At 37.3% G+C, this 13,719-nt stretch overlaps 1 long non-coding RNA gene and 1 pseudogene across 1 annotated transcript; both read right to left on the bottom strand.

Moving 5' to 3' along the window:
* Positions 1-2,621: 2,621 nt before the first annotated feature.
* LOC107559698 (uncharacterized) lies at positions 2,622-3,098 on the bottom strand. The gene is made up of 3 exons (XR_001605656.1): positions 3,065-3,098; positions 2,802-2,958; positions 2,622-2,721 (listed from the first exon to the last, which is right to left on the bottom strand). It is a non-coding gene; the product is annotated as an uncharacterized lncRNA (long non-coding RNA).
* Positions 3,099-9,636: 6,538 nt separating this feature from the next.
* On the bottom strand, positions 9,637-13,127 carry LOC107559675 (LIM domain-containing protein 1-like; annotated as a pseudogene).
* Between the last annotated feature and the right edge of the window lie 592 nt (positions 13,128-13,719).

Here is a 13,719-nt window from a genome sequence, read left to right as displayed (position 1 = left end):
TTCCTTACTTTAGCAAAGGAAAACCAGTCTCCTCTTGGCTTACAGTATATCGAAATCCTCTGACATTCTTCTTTACAAATCCGTTGACCCTTGACCGTTGTTTTGTTTTGACCTCTCCCCTGCGCTTCTGCATTTGTCACTTCTGAGCGGCGCATGCGCAAAGCCAACCTCATACGTCATTCCCCCGGAACTGCTTCCGTTTACAACAGTGAGCGCAAGCTGGATTAAAGTGATTATTACGTAATTATTACGTGAATATGGATATTTTTCTTACAAAAACGCATCGTTTCGCTACAGGAAGACTTTGTTCACCCCCCTGGAACCGTGTGAGACACTCTTTTTATGGATGGGCAATTTTTATTTAACTTCTTTTGGACTGAAGCAATGCAACACCTGCTGACTGCCATTAAACAGCTTGAAAGATCAAAGACAATTTTTAATATAACTCCAACTGGATTCGTCTGAAAGAAGAAAGTCATATACACCTAGGATGCCTCGGGGGTGAGTAAAACGCAGCCTAATTTTCATTTTTGGGTGAACTAATCCTTTAAGGGTGATTATTTTACGACTCTGGAGTTGGTTTTTATATTTATATATATTCAAAAGTGATGGCTGTAATTACAGTAGGAGATAACTACACAAAACATGTAAGCATCTACTCAAGGTAGTCCTGTGCCTGTGATGAACTTATATTATACAAATGATTATAAAAGTTAAGTAGTTGTTTGTTTGGGATTGTTTAGTATAAATGTGTAATTTGACACTAAAATGTATCTGGATGTGAAAAAAACAAAAAAGCACAATAGTGCCCACTACAGGACAGACTGAGCAACTGCTGTGTTTACAGATCATTCTGATTCACCAGAAACAACTGGTCTTTATTATATATGAAGTTATAAAATACAACATGTGAACATTTAAAACAATGACAAACAGCACAAATAAGTAAATTCAGTTACCTCGTTCTAATGATCTCCTGAGTAGCTAAACGAATGATCTCGTTGAAATCAAACTGAATCACTGGCGGAGATGAAGTGGCCTACAGGAGGGAGGTGGCCAGTCTCGTGGCATGGTGTGAGGACAACAACCTCACCCTCAACACGGACAAGACAAAGGAGATGATAGTGGACCTGAGGAAAAAGAGGAAAACTCACCAGCCACTGTTTATCCGAGAGCTTGAAGTGGAGAGGGTGAGCAGCTTTAAATACCTGGGGGTCCACATCAGCGAGGACCTCACCTGGACACTCAACACCACCCAGCTGGTTAAGAAGGCACAACAGCGGCTGTACTTCCTGAGGAGGCTGAGGAAGTTTGGCATGTCACCTAAGATCCTCAACAACTTCTACAGCTGTGTAGTTGAGAGCATCTTGACCAGCTGCATCACTGCATGGTACGGCAGCACTACAGTGAGGGACCGCAAACACCTGCAGAGAGTGGTGAAGACTGCTGAGAAGATCATCAGGACTCCACTGCCCTCTCTGCAGGCCATTTACCATCGCAGAGTCCACAGAAGAGCTGCAGCCATCATTAAAGACCCCACCCACCCCCAACACAGACTGTTCACACTCCTACCCTCAGGACGGAGGTACAGGAGTGTAAATTGCAGGACCTCCTTCTTCCCCTCAGCTATTAGACTCTTAAACAGGTAGCTAGCTAGTGGATTTATCTATCTCAGAGAACAGTCGGTCCAAATTGTTCATCTCATTTGAACATTTGTAATGTTATCGCTGTTATTACTACCATTGTATATTTGTTAATATTACTCATGTAGCCTCATCTCAATTTGCACATCTGTTACTGTTACTGCTGCTATTGTTATCATGTAGTTGCACTCAATTTGCACATGTTACTGCACTATTGTTTTTTGCACATAGGTTAATACTGTACATTCGCATATTTAGATACCATATACAGTCTATATTTCTATTTTCACATTCTATATTTCTACTCTATACTCGCATATATAGATACACAGTCTATATTTCTATTTTTTTCATAGTCTATATTTCTACTACTGCAGCATAGTTTTTATTATTATGTTTCTTACATTGTGTATGTATGTGTGTATAGTTTGTGTATGTGTGTGTATAGTTTTGCACTGTCTTGGCATTCATTGTGGACTGCAAAGTAAGAATTTCATTGCTCAGGGAAACTTGTTTTCCTCACTGGGCATATGACAATAAACGCTTTGAATCCTTTGAATCCTTGAATAGATTTCCTCCAGTAAACTCTTAAAAATAAAGGTGCTTCACGATGCCATTTTTGTCTAAATGGTTCCATAAAGAGCCTTTAACATCTGAAGAACCTTTCTGTTTCACAAAAGGTTCTTTGGGGCGAAAGAAGGTTCTTCAGATTATAAAAAGGTAAGAAAGAGATGGTTCTTTAAAGAACCTTTGACTGAATGATTCTTTGTGGAACCAAAAATGGTTCTTCTATGGCATCGCTTGAAGAACCTTTTGAAGCACCTTTATTTTTAAGAGTGTATCTTCGGTCACGTCCGTTCGTCTGCGCTGGATAACACGGACTTCCTGCGGGAGGAACGAAACACATGCTCAATTACTCTCAAATCAAAAGATGACCACAGCTGGAGAGAAACATAACAAGAAACACCCAGATGCCATGGAAGATTCTGGCCACGGCTCGACCGGAGAACTTCTAATCACTGCGACTGGACAGCAAACCTCTGATGTCCGCACAGATCTGAGCCTCCAAGTCTCTCAACTGAGGACAAAATACAACAACGGGATTCAGAGATAGAAATGAGAGTTCACATCATAAACGAAACTGTGAAAGAGTCACACCTTGCATTTGTTGAGCTCCTCCACGTCCTCCTGATAGTGTTTGCTCAGGTCCAGGTTTCTCCTCTTGTCGAAATAATCACGCAGCAGCTCTTTGAGAGCCTGGCTCCTGCTTTCCTCCAGATCATCCATACACAGACTGCAGTTACGGTATGCAACGCTGCACACAAACACAACACATACACTCAGAGATGTGATTTCCTGAAGACAATAAAGGAGCATAAATGATTAGATGAGCTCAGTCATGGTGAGTGTGTGGGTCTGACCTGTGGAAGGCTTTGAGCTGGTACAGCTGTGTCCTCTCCTGTGCCATCACACGGCTGAGCAGAAACACACAAACTGCGTCCAGCTCATCTGCCGTCAGGTCACCATAGGAGCGGAAATAGAAGGACAGCGCTGAGAACTCCACATGGACGCCACTCCGTCCTGTGCCTCCATATGAACCTGACGATATACAGGATATAATGGAAAACAATAAAGTACAGCATCAAACAACAGTATAGAATTAAACAGAACAGATGATCTATTTTGAAGTTATGCCATCTATCTTGTTATTTACTTGCTCCTACATGCACAAAAATCAAATACTTAAATCAACCAGATACTGTACAAACTACTGTTTGGTTTTCCTTTGCTCTACAGTTAAGGACAGCGCTGAGAACTCCACATGGACGCCACTCCGTCCTGTGCCTCCATATGAACCTGACGATATATACAGGATATAATGGAAAACAATAAAGTACAGCATGAAACAACAGTATAGAATTAAACAGAACAGATGATCTATTTTGAAGTTATGCCATCTATCTTGTTATTTACTTGCTCCTACATGCACAAAAATCAAATACTTAAATCAACCAGATACTGTACTACTGTTTGGTTTTCCTTTGCTCTACAGTCGTTTCTCCTTCAAATAAAAACAGAATACAACAGAATAGAATTTAACAGAATAAATAGAACAGAAAAGAACAGAACAAAACAGAATAGAAGAACGGAACAATACTACAAAATACAATACAATAAATAGAACACAACAATATAATAGAAAACAGAATAGAATACACCATAGAATAGAATAAAATACAACAGTACACAACATAATAAAATACAGGGTTTCTGCAGGTGTTATGAACGGAAGCGCAACACTTTTTAAGACCAAGTAAAGACAATGTAAGGAATAAATTGAATTCATTTTACAAAATAAAAGAGCTTATGGCTCTGCTCCCAAACACTAGAATATGAAAATAACTTTTACTGTACCTTCTGAACACACTGCAAATAAAGTGATGTTCTTCCACAGTATTTTTGTCCTGCTTTCCAGAATCAGAATCAGAATGAGCTTTATTGCCAGGTATGATTACACATACGAGGAATTTGTTTTCGTGACAGAAGCTTCCACAGTGTAACAGAATGACAGTGACAAGACAAGACACAGATAATAAAAAATAAAAGAATAATATAAAATAGAACAAGTAAATATATAAAAATATATAAATTGACAATTGTATGTGCAGGTGTATTACAATAGACAGTTTTGTATGTATAACTATAGCATGCAAATTTGAGGTGTAGACTGAGTATGAGTGTTAGATAAGTGTATGAGTGTATAAATAGTGTGTGTTCCACAGTTATTGTTAAGTGTTCATGAGATGGATTGCCCGAGGGAAGAAACTGTTCCTGTGTCTGGTCGTACTGGTGCATAGAACAAGATACATTGGAGATGCTAAATGTAAAATTAAGTCATGAAAAATTTAAGAAAATTGATTAAAAAATTCTTCAATCAAGATACATTTACTGGAGATGCAAACTGAAATTAAAAAAAGTGTTGTTTTCTGAAAAACTTATTTAAAAAGTGAGTTTATATTAAAACAAGAACAAATATCTGCCGGTGAGCTCAGAAAAAAAAAATCAACTTGATTCAACAAGTTTTCATTCCTCTATTGACAGACATTGGTTCTTGTTTTATGCATAAACTCAATTTTCTTTAATTTTTCATGACTTCATTTTACATTTAGCATCTCCAATGTATCTTGTTCTATGAATATGCTTATTTTTATCGTTAAAAAATTCTGATTTTTTTTTTTTTTTTTGTAATGCACGCAACATTCAATGCTATAAATTTTGTTTTTTTAACCTTTTAAGGTATTTACTTGTGGAAGGGTAAATTCAACCCTTTCTGAGATTTTAAACCTCTTGGTTTCCAGCCCTAATTTTTAATTATTCATTAATCATTTATTAATCTTCTAATCAAATCTTTACTACTAGGATAAATTTTGGCCAAAAAACACCCACTTAGACAGGGAACAACCATCTGACTGACATGTGAAGTGACCAGTCTCAGTTTGTTTTTACATGACAACAGGGGAAGGTAAATTGATTAGTCGTTTTTAAGTCCGTTTGGTGTGTAACATGCATCAGATGTTCAGTGAATCACATGGTCTCCTCTCATCTGTGTCTGAGCCCCACTGCAGCTGTCTCAGGCCTCTCTTCACCAGAGGAAGCTGCCAGCCCATAGTGTCCGCCAGCTCCACCACATCAAACTCCAGAGTATCCCATGACTCCACACACTCTCCTGCCATGCGTTTGCGTGCCAGCGCCACAGCGACCGGAGGACATCTAACAACATAGAAAATGACACAATCAGCACTGATGAGCTTCTTAAAGCATCGAAAGCTACTCAGACTGTGAAAGTGCAATTTGGTGATTTTGCGGAGTTGTTGCGGACCGCCGTAAAACACTGCTGCTTACAGATGGAGAGCATTGGATGAAGAAGCTCCACCCACTGCTGAGGATAAAGCTCCAGGTAACACAACAGAGTCTCCAGACCTAAAACACACGGAGATGCAAATAATGAGCTATCATTTTGTGTCAAATATAGAATTTAATTCAAGAAGATGCCACAGTTCACCCCAGGGTTATTATTGATCAATAAAACTAAACATATTACATTTTAAACTTACTTTGTTTCAGTTGCCAAGGCAAAATTTCTCATTTTCATTTAATTTAAACTGAAATACTATAATTCTTAAAATCTGAGGGGTACTTCAAGTAAATCTATTAGGTGAAAGAGGTTCAGATGACAAAAAAGCTTGGGAATCCCTGTATTACACGTAAATAAGAAATAAAGTGAATTTGTGCACTTTAATGTGTTTATAAGACAAAGGCCTTCCAAAGACATGGTTAAATAACTCACTGAGTGATAATTCAAATATAAATGAATGTGTTCATCAGTAGTTGATGCAATGTTGAAATGCTGTGAAAACACTTCTTAAAATTAAAATGATTATTGTAGCATTTGGGCCAATCAGACACACATTTGTTCATTAGATTTAACAAATCAATTATTCATTAGATTAACAAGCAATCACAGACCCCTCACCCAATACTGGGTGCCAGCATGTCTGGGAACGACCCCAGGCCCCTGGTTACCATGGCAACCAGGACCCCTCAGCCAGATTAGATATACTTTTACGACCTAAAAGTATGTAAGTATATAAGAGAATCAAATCTTACTCAAGTCTCTCTAAAACAGACACATAATGCCCATAAAAATGGACTCTTCTCTAATTAGTTCATAGGAAAACCTTTCTTTGAATGAACACACATATACTTCAGGTCATTGTGTATGTTGTTACTGTTCTTGTATATTGTCTTTTGTATTGTATATTGTTTTATGCATGCTTATGATAGAACCACTCATTCATGTATCCTTACATATACCATGTTTGGTCTCTATGAATTCGTCTTCGGATGATCTAATTGAGAGTGTATACTATATGTTTATATCTATGCAACATATTAGCGTTCTAAGAATCTTAAGTAGCTTTTGCATCAACTCCCAATCAAATTACATATGCAAAATATCATGCTCTAAGACAAAGAGTCGTAAAATTTCCCTCCAAAAGTGAAAGTCACCATTGGCTCTGTGACCTCCCGGAGGTGTGATCTCTGTAGCAGATAAAGCTCTCACATCAGTGAACCGCCTCAGTCAGTCTGCGGTTCTGTTAGACTCTGAGAAGATGAGGATGTGAGCTAGAATGCTTCTGCAACCCTTAAGTTCCTGCCAGGCCTCGACCTTGACTTTCCATTCACCAAAGATCCTAGGATCTCAGCTGATGTTTCTTTTTCTCTTTCCACTGGGAAGAAACTCTCAATCACCATCGAGTCAGAACATCTTTGGAGTTAATCACTCTTCAAACCCGGAAGAAGGTGATCGCGACGCCTACAGCACCGAACCTCCAAACCATCAAGACTTTCATCCGAGACTGCATCCGAACACTCGTCAACGACCAAGGCAATACAAGTATCGCACATTTAACTAAATGAAACCGAGGTTTTAGTATAAGCTGTAGACCCTGTTCTAAAACGGCGCTGATGGTTTCACTCAGGTGGTTAACTTACTCTTTTCATAGCTTCATTCTCTGGTTTTTCCTGATGGCTTCATCCATCAAGCCTCATTTGCCCTTTCCCATGTATGAGTAATTGTTTGTTTGCTTGTTTGTTAGACTAGTTTGTGTTAGTGTTTAGTTAATAAAACTCTTGTGCACAAATTACATGAGTTTCTGATTCTGCCTTTCCAAATTAATGTCTCTTTATGATTTTGATCCTTGCTACATGCTCTAATGCATTAATACTGTATGAAAGTATTTTCTGTGGCCACGGAAATATCCTTTCCTAGAGTTGATTAGAACTTACACTGAATGTTCGCTGGACAAACAGATTGGTTGATGGAAATTTAATTCTGCTTCAGTTACTACTGGCAGCTGATATAAATAATCGTAATTAATCATAATTAATTGTAATTATTTATATACATTTCCCTTTTGAGCTAATTTGCCAATCAGACACACATTTGTTCATTAGATTTAACAAATCAATTATTCATTAGATTAACAAGCAATCACAGACCCCTCACCCAATACTGGGTGCCAGCATGTCTGGGAACGACCCCAGGCCCCTGGTTACCATGGCAACCAGGACCCCTCAGCCAGATTAGATATACTTTTACGACCTAAAAGTATGTAAGTATATAAGAGAATCAAATCTTACTCAAGTCTCTCTAAAACAGACACATAATGCCCATAAAAATGGACTCTTCTCTAATTAGTTCATAGGAAAACCTTTCTTTGAATGAACACACATATACTTCAGGTCATTGTGTATGTTGTTACTGTTCTTGTATATTGTCTTTTGTATTGTATATTGTTTTATGCATGCTTATGATAGAACCACTCATTCATGTATCCTTACATATACCATGTTTGGTCTCTATGAATTCGTCTTCGGATGATCTAATTGAGAGTGTATACTATATGTTTATATCTATGCAACATATTAGCGTTCTAAGAATCTTAAGTAGCTTTTGCATCAACTCCCAATCAAATTACATATGCAAAATATCATGCTCTAAGACAAAGAGTCGTAAAATTTCCCTCCAAAAGTGAAAGTCACCATTGGCTCTGTGACCTCCCGGAGGTGTGATCTCTGTAGCAGATAAAGCTCTCACATCAGTGAACCGCCTCAGTCAGTCTGCGGTTCTGTTAGACTCTGAGAAGATGAGGATGTGAGCTAGAATGCTTCTGCAACCCTTAAGTTCCTGCCAGGCCTCGACCTTGACTTTCCATTCACCAAAGATCCTAGGATCTCAGCTGATGTTTCTTTTTCTCTTTCCACTGGGAAGAAACTCTCAATCACCATCGAGTCAGAACATCTTTGGAGTTAATCACTCTTCAAACCCGGAAGAAGGTGATCGCGACGCCTACAGCACCGAACCTCCAAACCATCAAGACTTTCATCCGAGACTGCATCCGTACGCTCGTTCCAGGCCAAGGCAATGCAAGTATCATACATTTAACTAAACGAAACAGAGGTTTAGTATAAGCTGTAGACCCCGTTCTAAAACGGCGCTGATGGTTTCACTCAGGTGGTTATCTTACTCTTTTCATAGCTTCATTCTCTGGTTTTTCCTGATGGCTTCATCCATCAAGCCTCATTTGCCCTTTCCCATGTATGAGTAATTGTTTGTTTGCTTGTTTGTTAGACTAGTTTGTGTTAGTGTTTAGTTAATAAAACTCTTGTGCACAAATTACATGAGTTTCTGATTCTGCCTTTCCAAATTAATGTCTCTTTATGATTTTGATCCTTGCTACATGCTCTAATGCATTAATACTGTATGAAAGTATTTTCTGTGGCCACGGAAATATCCTTTCCTAGAGTTGATTAGAACTTACACTGAATGTTCGCTGGACAAACAGATTGGTTGATGGAAATTTAATTCTGCTTCAGTTACTACTGGCAGCTGATATAAATAATCGTAATTAATCATAATTAATTGTAATTATTTATATACATTTCCCTTTTGAGCTAATTTGCTACATTATTGTAAATCCAGTGGTCAAATGCTGTGACCTGACTAGTGACTGGTCTTTGTGTGAATGTCCACAAAACTGGAAGACTTTCTGAATGTATATAAGCGGTAGGTAAGGCAAATTTAAAAGATAAAAAATAGAAATTAGGGAGAATCAATAAACTATGAAAAATGTATTGCTATTGTGTGAATATATAATCATGTAATCAATAGAAATGTAACTGTCTGATTTTGAGTATTTTAAAACATTATTTAATCCATGGTTTGTTTAATCTAATTACAAGTACTTAATTTTTGGAATCTGGTTATGTAATCCAGATTGCATGCAATCAGTCACTACCCAGCTCTGTATATATATATATATATATATATATATAAGAGCTGGGTAGTAACTGTAACAATACAGTGGTACTAAAAAACATGAATTATAAATGATTAGAGTTTCTTCAGAATGAATTAAATAAACAGTTATTAAATGTCGCTTTTTCCTTCGAAACAGGCCATGTGGTAGCTTTTTCCCATGACATCACTCGAACAATCTCATTTGAACCCTGTAGACATAAACAAACCCAAATCACTACATGATCATTTGTCCAATAGATGTATATCAAATATTACATGTGATATCAAAAATTACACATGCTATCTGCAAACTAATAATAATAATAATAATAATAAAAACTGTAGAACCTTATTGGGCAGGATGAGCTGTTCACATATAGCACAGGTCTGTGCCAGAAACCTATCCAAGAAAAAATATACCATAGAAAATACAATCAGACATAAATATTAAATGCATTGAATGAATAAGATAATGGAAGAATGTTCACGTGTTATAACTTGGGTTACTTTTAATCAAATCTACCATTAATCAATAACTAGATTATATATTCACTGAGTGTACATTGTCTGTGCAGTCTGTAAGTGTCCATGTCAGCGTGCTGTTCACCTGTGGTAATCTTTCACACAATATATCTTGTTTTGTGTGTCTACACTGAATGGCTGTCCCTCCAGTGTCTCATTACAGATGACACAGCAGAAACAGTCGGGATGGAAAGACTTTCCCAAAGCCTGGAGCACCTTAAGGGGTCAGAGGTCATCTTAGTGATTAACTAATGGATCGTGTGGTAGGAAACATTAAACAAAATTCTTTCTATCCATTAAAACACACTCAAAATGGTTTTCAAGCTGACCATATCTGTGATTAAATATCCGCAGGATGTGCAGACCTCTGCAAAGTGCTGGAATACTACAAAACAAGGAAGCATTAAAAGCACAATCTTCTAAATTTAATTTAAGAAATAATTAACAAACAAGACGAGACCACAGACCAAATAATCCTCCTCACAGAACACCTGTCCTGAAAGTCATAAAACGGCTTTCCTTTCAGTTTCTGGCCTGCGTCAAAGAGATGAAAAAACATCCACTTGATAGTTTATTGACACGTAAAATTTGCATGTTGTGAAGCTTACATACACTCTTAAAAATAAAGGTGCTTCACGGTGCCATAGAATAAACTTTTTGTCTAAATGGTTCCATAAAGAACCTTTAACATCTGAAGAACCTTTCTGTTTCACAAAAGGTTCTTTGTGGCGAAAGAAGGTTCTTCAGATTACAAAAAGGTAAGAAAGAGATGGTTCTTTAAAGAACCTTTGACTGAATGGTTCTTCTATGGTATCGCTTGAAGAATCTTTTAAGCACCTTTATTTTTTAGAGTGTATGGTTAGGGAAAAATCTGAGACTCTCTTACTAATTTAAAGAGGAAGAAGAAGAAGTTTTATTTATATAGCACCTTTCCATAGCTCAAGGTCACTTTTCATAGTGCTGTACAAAACATTTGCACATCCACATACACAATAAGGCCACATATAGCCATATTATCCAAAATACTTATTAAAAAGATATGTTTATAGCTGAGTCTTGAAGGTAGAAAAAGATGATATATTACGAAGTGTGAGGGGTAGCATTAAAGGGTTAGTTCAACCAAAAATGAAAATTAGCCCATAAATTACTCACCCTCAAGTCATCCTAGGTGTATATGACTTTCTTCTTTCAGACGAATCCAGTCGGAGTTATATTAAAAATTGTCTTTGATCTTTCAAGCGGTTTAATGGCACTCAGCGGGTGTTGCATGCATCAGTCCAAAAGAAGTTAAATAAAAATCGCCCATCCATTAAAAAAAAGTGTCTCATACGGCTCCGGGGTGTGAACAAAGGCTTTCTGTAGCGAATCAATGTGTTTTTGTAAGAAAAATATCCATATTCAAAACTTAATAATCACTTTAATGTAGCTTGCACCATCAGTTGTACACAGAAGCAGCTCCGGGAGGATGATGTATGAGTTCAGCATTGCGCATGCGCTGGTGAATCTCGTGAAAACCAACATTTGTTAACAGGAGCGAAGGAAGCAAAGTTTCCTCAATTTAGCAAAGGAAAACTCCTAGGTGTATATGACTTTCTTCTTTCAGACGAATCCAGTCGGAGTTATATTAAAAATTGTCTTTGATCTTTCAAGCGGTCTAATGGCACTCAGCGGGTGTTGCATGCATCAGTCCAAAAGAAGTTAAATAAAAATCGCCCATCCATTAAAAAAAAGTGTCTCATACGGCTCCGGGGTGTGAACAAAGGCTTTCTGTAGCGAATCAATGTGTTTTTGTAAGAAAAATATCCATATTCAAAACTTAATAATCACTTTAATGTAGCTTGCACCATCAGTTGTACACAGAAGCAGCTCCGGGAGGATTATGTATGAGTTCAGCGTTGCGCATGCGCTGGTGAATCTCGTGAAAACCAACATTTGTTAACAGGAGCGAAGGAAGCAAAGTTTCCTCAATTTAGCAAAGGAAAACCAGTCTTTTGGCTTATATCGAAATCCTCCGACATTCTTCTTTACAAATCCTCGTTTTGTACTTCTAATAAGTGACCGTTGTTTTGGTTTGATCTCCCCGCTGTGCTTCCGCATGTGTCACTTCTAAGCGGCACATGCGCAAAGCCGACCTCATATGACATCCACCCGGAACTGCTTCCGTGTACAACAGTGAGCGCAAGCTACATTAAAGTGATTATTACGTTTTGAATATGGATATTTTTCTTATAAAAATGCATCGGTTCGCTACAGAAGGCCTTTGTTCACCCCCTGGAGCGGTGTGAGACACTTTTTTTATGGATGGGCACTTTTTATTTAACTTCTTTTGGACTGAAACATGCAACACCCGCTGAGTGCCATGAAACAGCATGAAAGATCAAAGACCATTTTTAAAATAACTCTGACTGGATTCGTCTGAAAGAAGAAAGTCATATACACCTAGGATGACTTGAGGGTGAGTAATTTATGGGCTAATTTTAATTTTTGGGTGAACTAACCCTTTAATGCAATTTTATGCAAATGAAAAATTATTGCATTAATGCAAGAAACTTTGCCCCCCAAAAATCAAAAACATTTGCATTCTTTTGCAAAGCTATTGAGATGATAAACTGATCAACTTTGCATTCACTTGCAAAAGTTTTGCGTTCCCCCAAGAAACATTTGCGTTTCTTTACTATGAAGTTTCTTGGGGGAATGCAAAAGCATTGCAATATACTTTTTTCCTCTCGCTTGTTTTTATCATTACCATGTCATTTTAGGGGCTCTGTAATATGTAAAGTGTAAACATACACAATGCAAAATAAAAAGTGCCATGATGCACTGATGTGTTTTGTGTGTATATACTCATGTCATCAGCCCTGTCTAATATTTCCGTGCATCTGAACTGATACATGAGCTGTAGTACCGCAGGCATAGCAGGTGAAGCAGCTGTCATGGTACACTTGTCCCATGGCTTGGCAGGCCTGATCAGCACCGTAAACGTCTCTGGTGCACTTTGCGCACGTACCTGCAGACGGCAGACAACACACAGAAGATTCTTCTTTTCATTGATAATCAACGCAGGGGTGTAAATTACTTTCAGAATTAAAAAAGACCATGGTATATGAATTTTAGTAACATAATGTATATCAAAGTGCCATATTTCAAGCCATTAAACAAAAAGTGATTGAAAAGGTTCTGTATCAGATTTAAACTCTCTGATTCTTTAGTTCATCTGACTGGTTATAAAGAAATTAAACATTTATTCAGTACTTATTCAATTAAATTCTTATTTATCTATTTATTTAGCTGTTGACATTGAAAAACTGGAATGCTGTTGTCTGCAGGCAAGTGTGGACTCATTATTTGAAAGCACGATAGTGAGAAAAAGTTTCTTTTACACATTTCCCTGGAGATATTTACACAATATAATGCATTTCATTATTAATAATAATTGCATTAAAATTATTAATAAATATTACAATATTGGTCAAAATGATATTGTGCAGACACATAATTATAATCTTTTCAGGAAAAAAAAACACGTTTTCAAGACAACACAAAACAAAAGGGAGTTTAAAACAGTTTGAAAAAAATAATTTAAATAATGCAACCTTACTTAAAGTTTAGTTTAACAACAGTCAAACATCAACTTCTGTTCATAAACACTTAAAGGGGTCATATGATGTTGCTAACGCAAGTGTGGACTCA

The sequence above is a fragment of the Sinocyclocheilus grahami genome, unplaced genomic scaffold (assembly GCF_001515645.1).
Source record: "Sinocyclocheilus grahami isolate Dianchi unplaced genomic scaffold, SAMN03320097.WGS_v1.1 scaffold695.1, whole genome shotgun sequence".
Lineage (NCBI taxonomy): Eukaryota > Metazoa > Chordata > Actinopteri > Cypriniformes > Cyprinidae > Sinocyclocheilus > Sinocyclocheilus grahami.
Note: the sequence above shows the minus strand (reverse complement) of the source record. Positions and strands in the feature narration are given on the sequence as shown.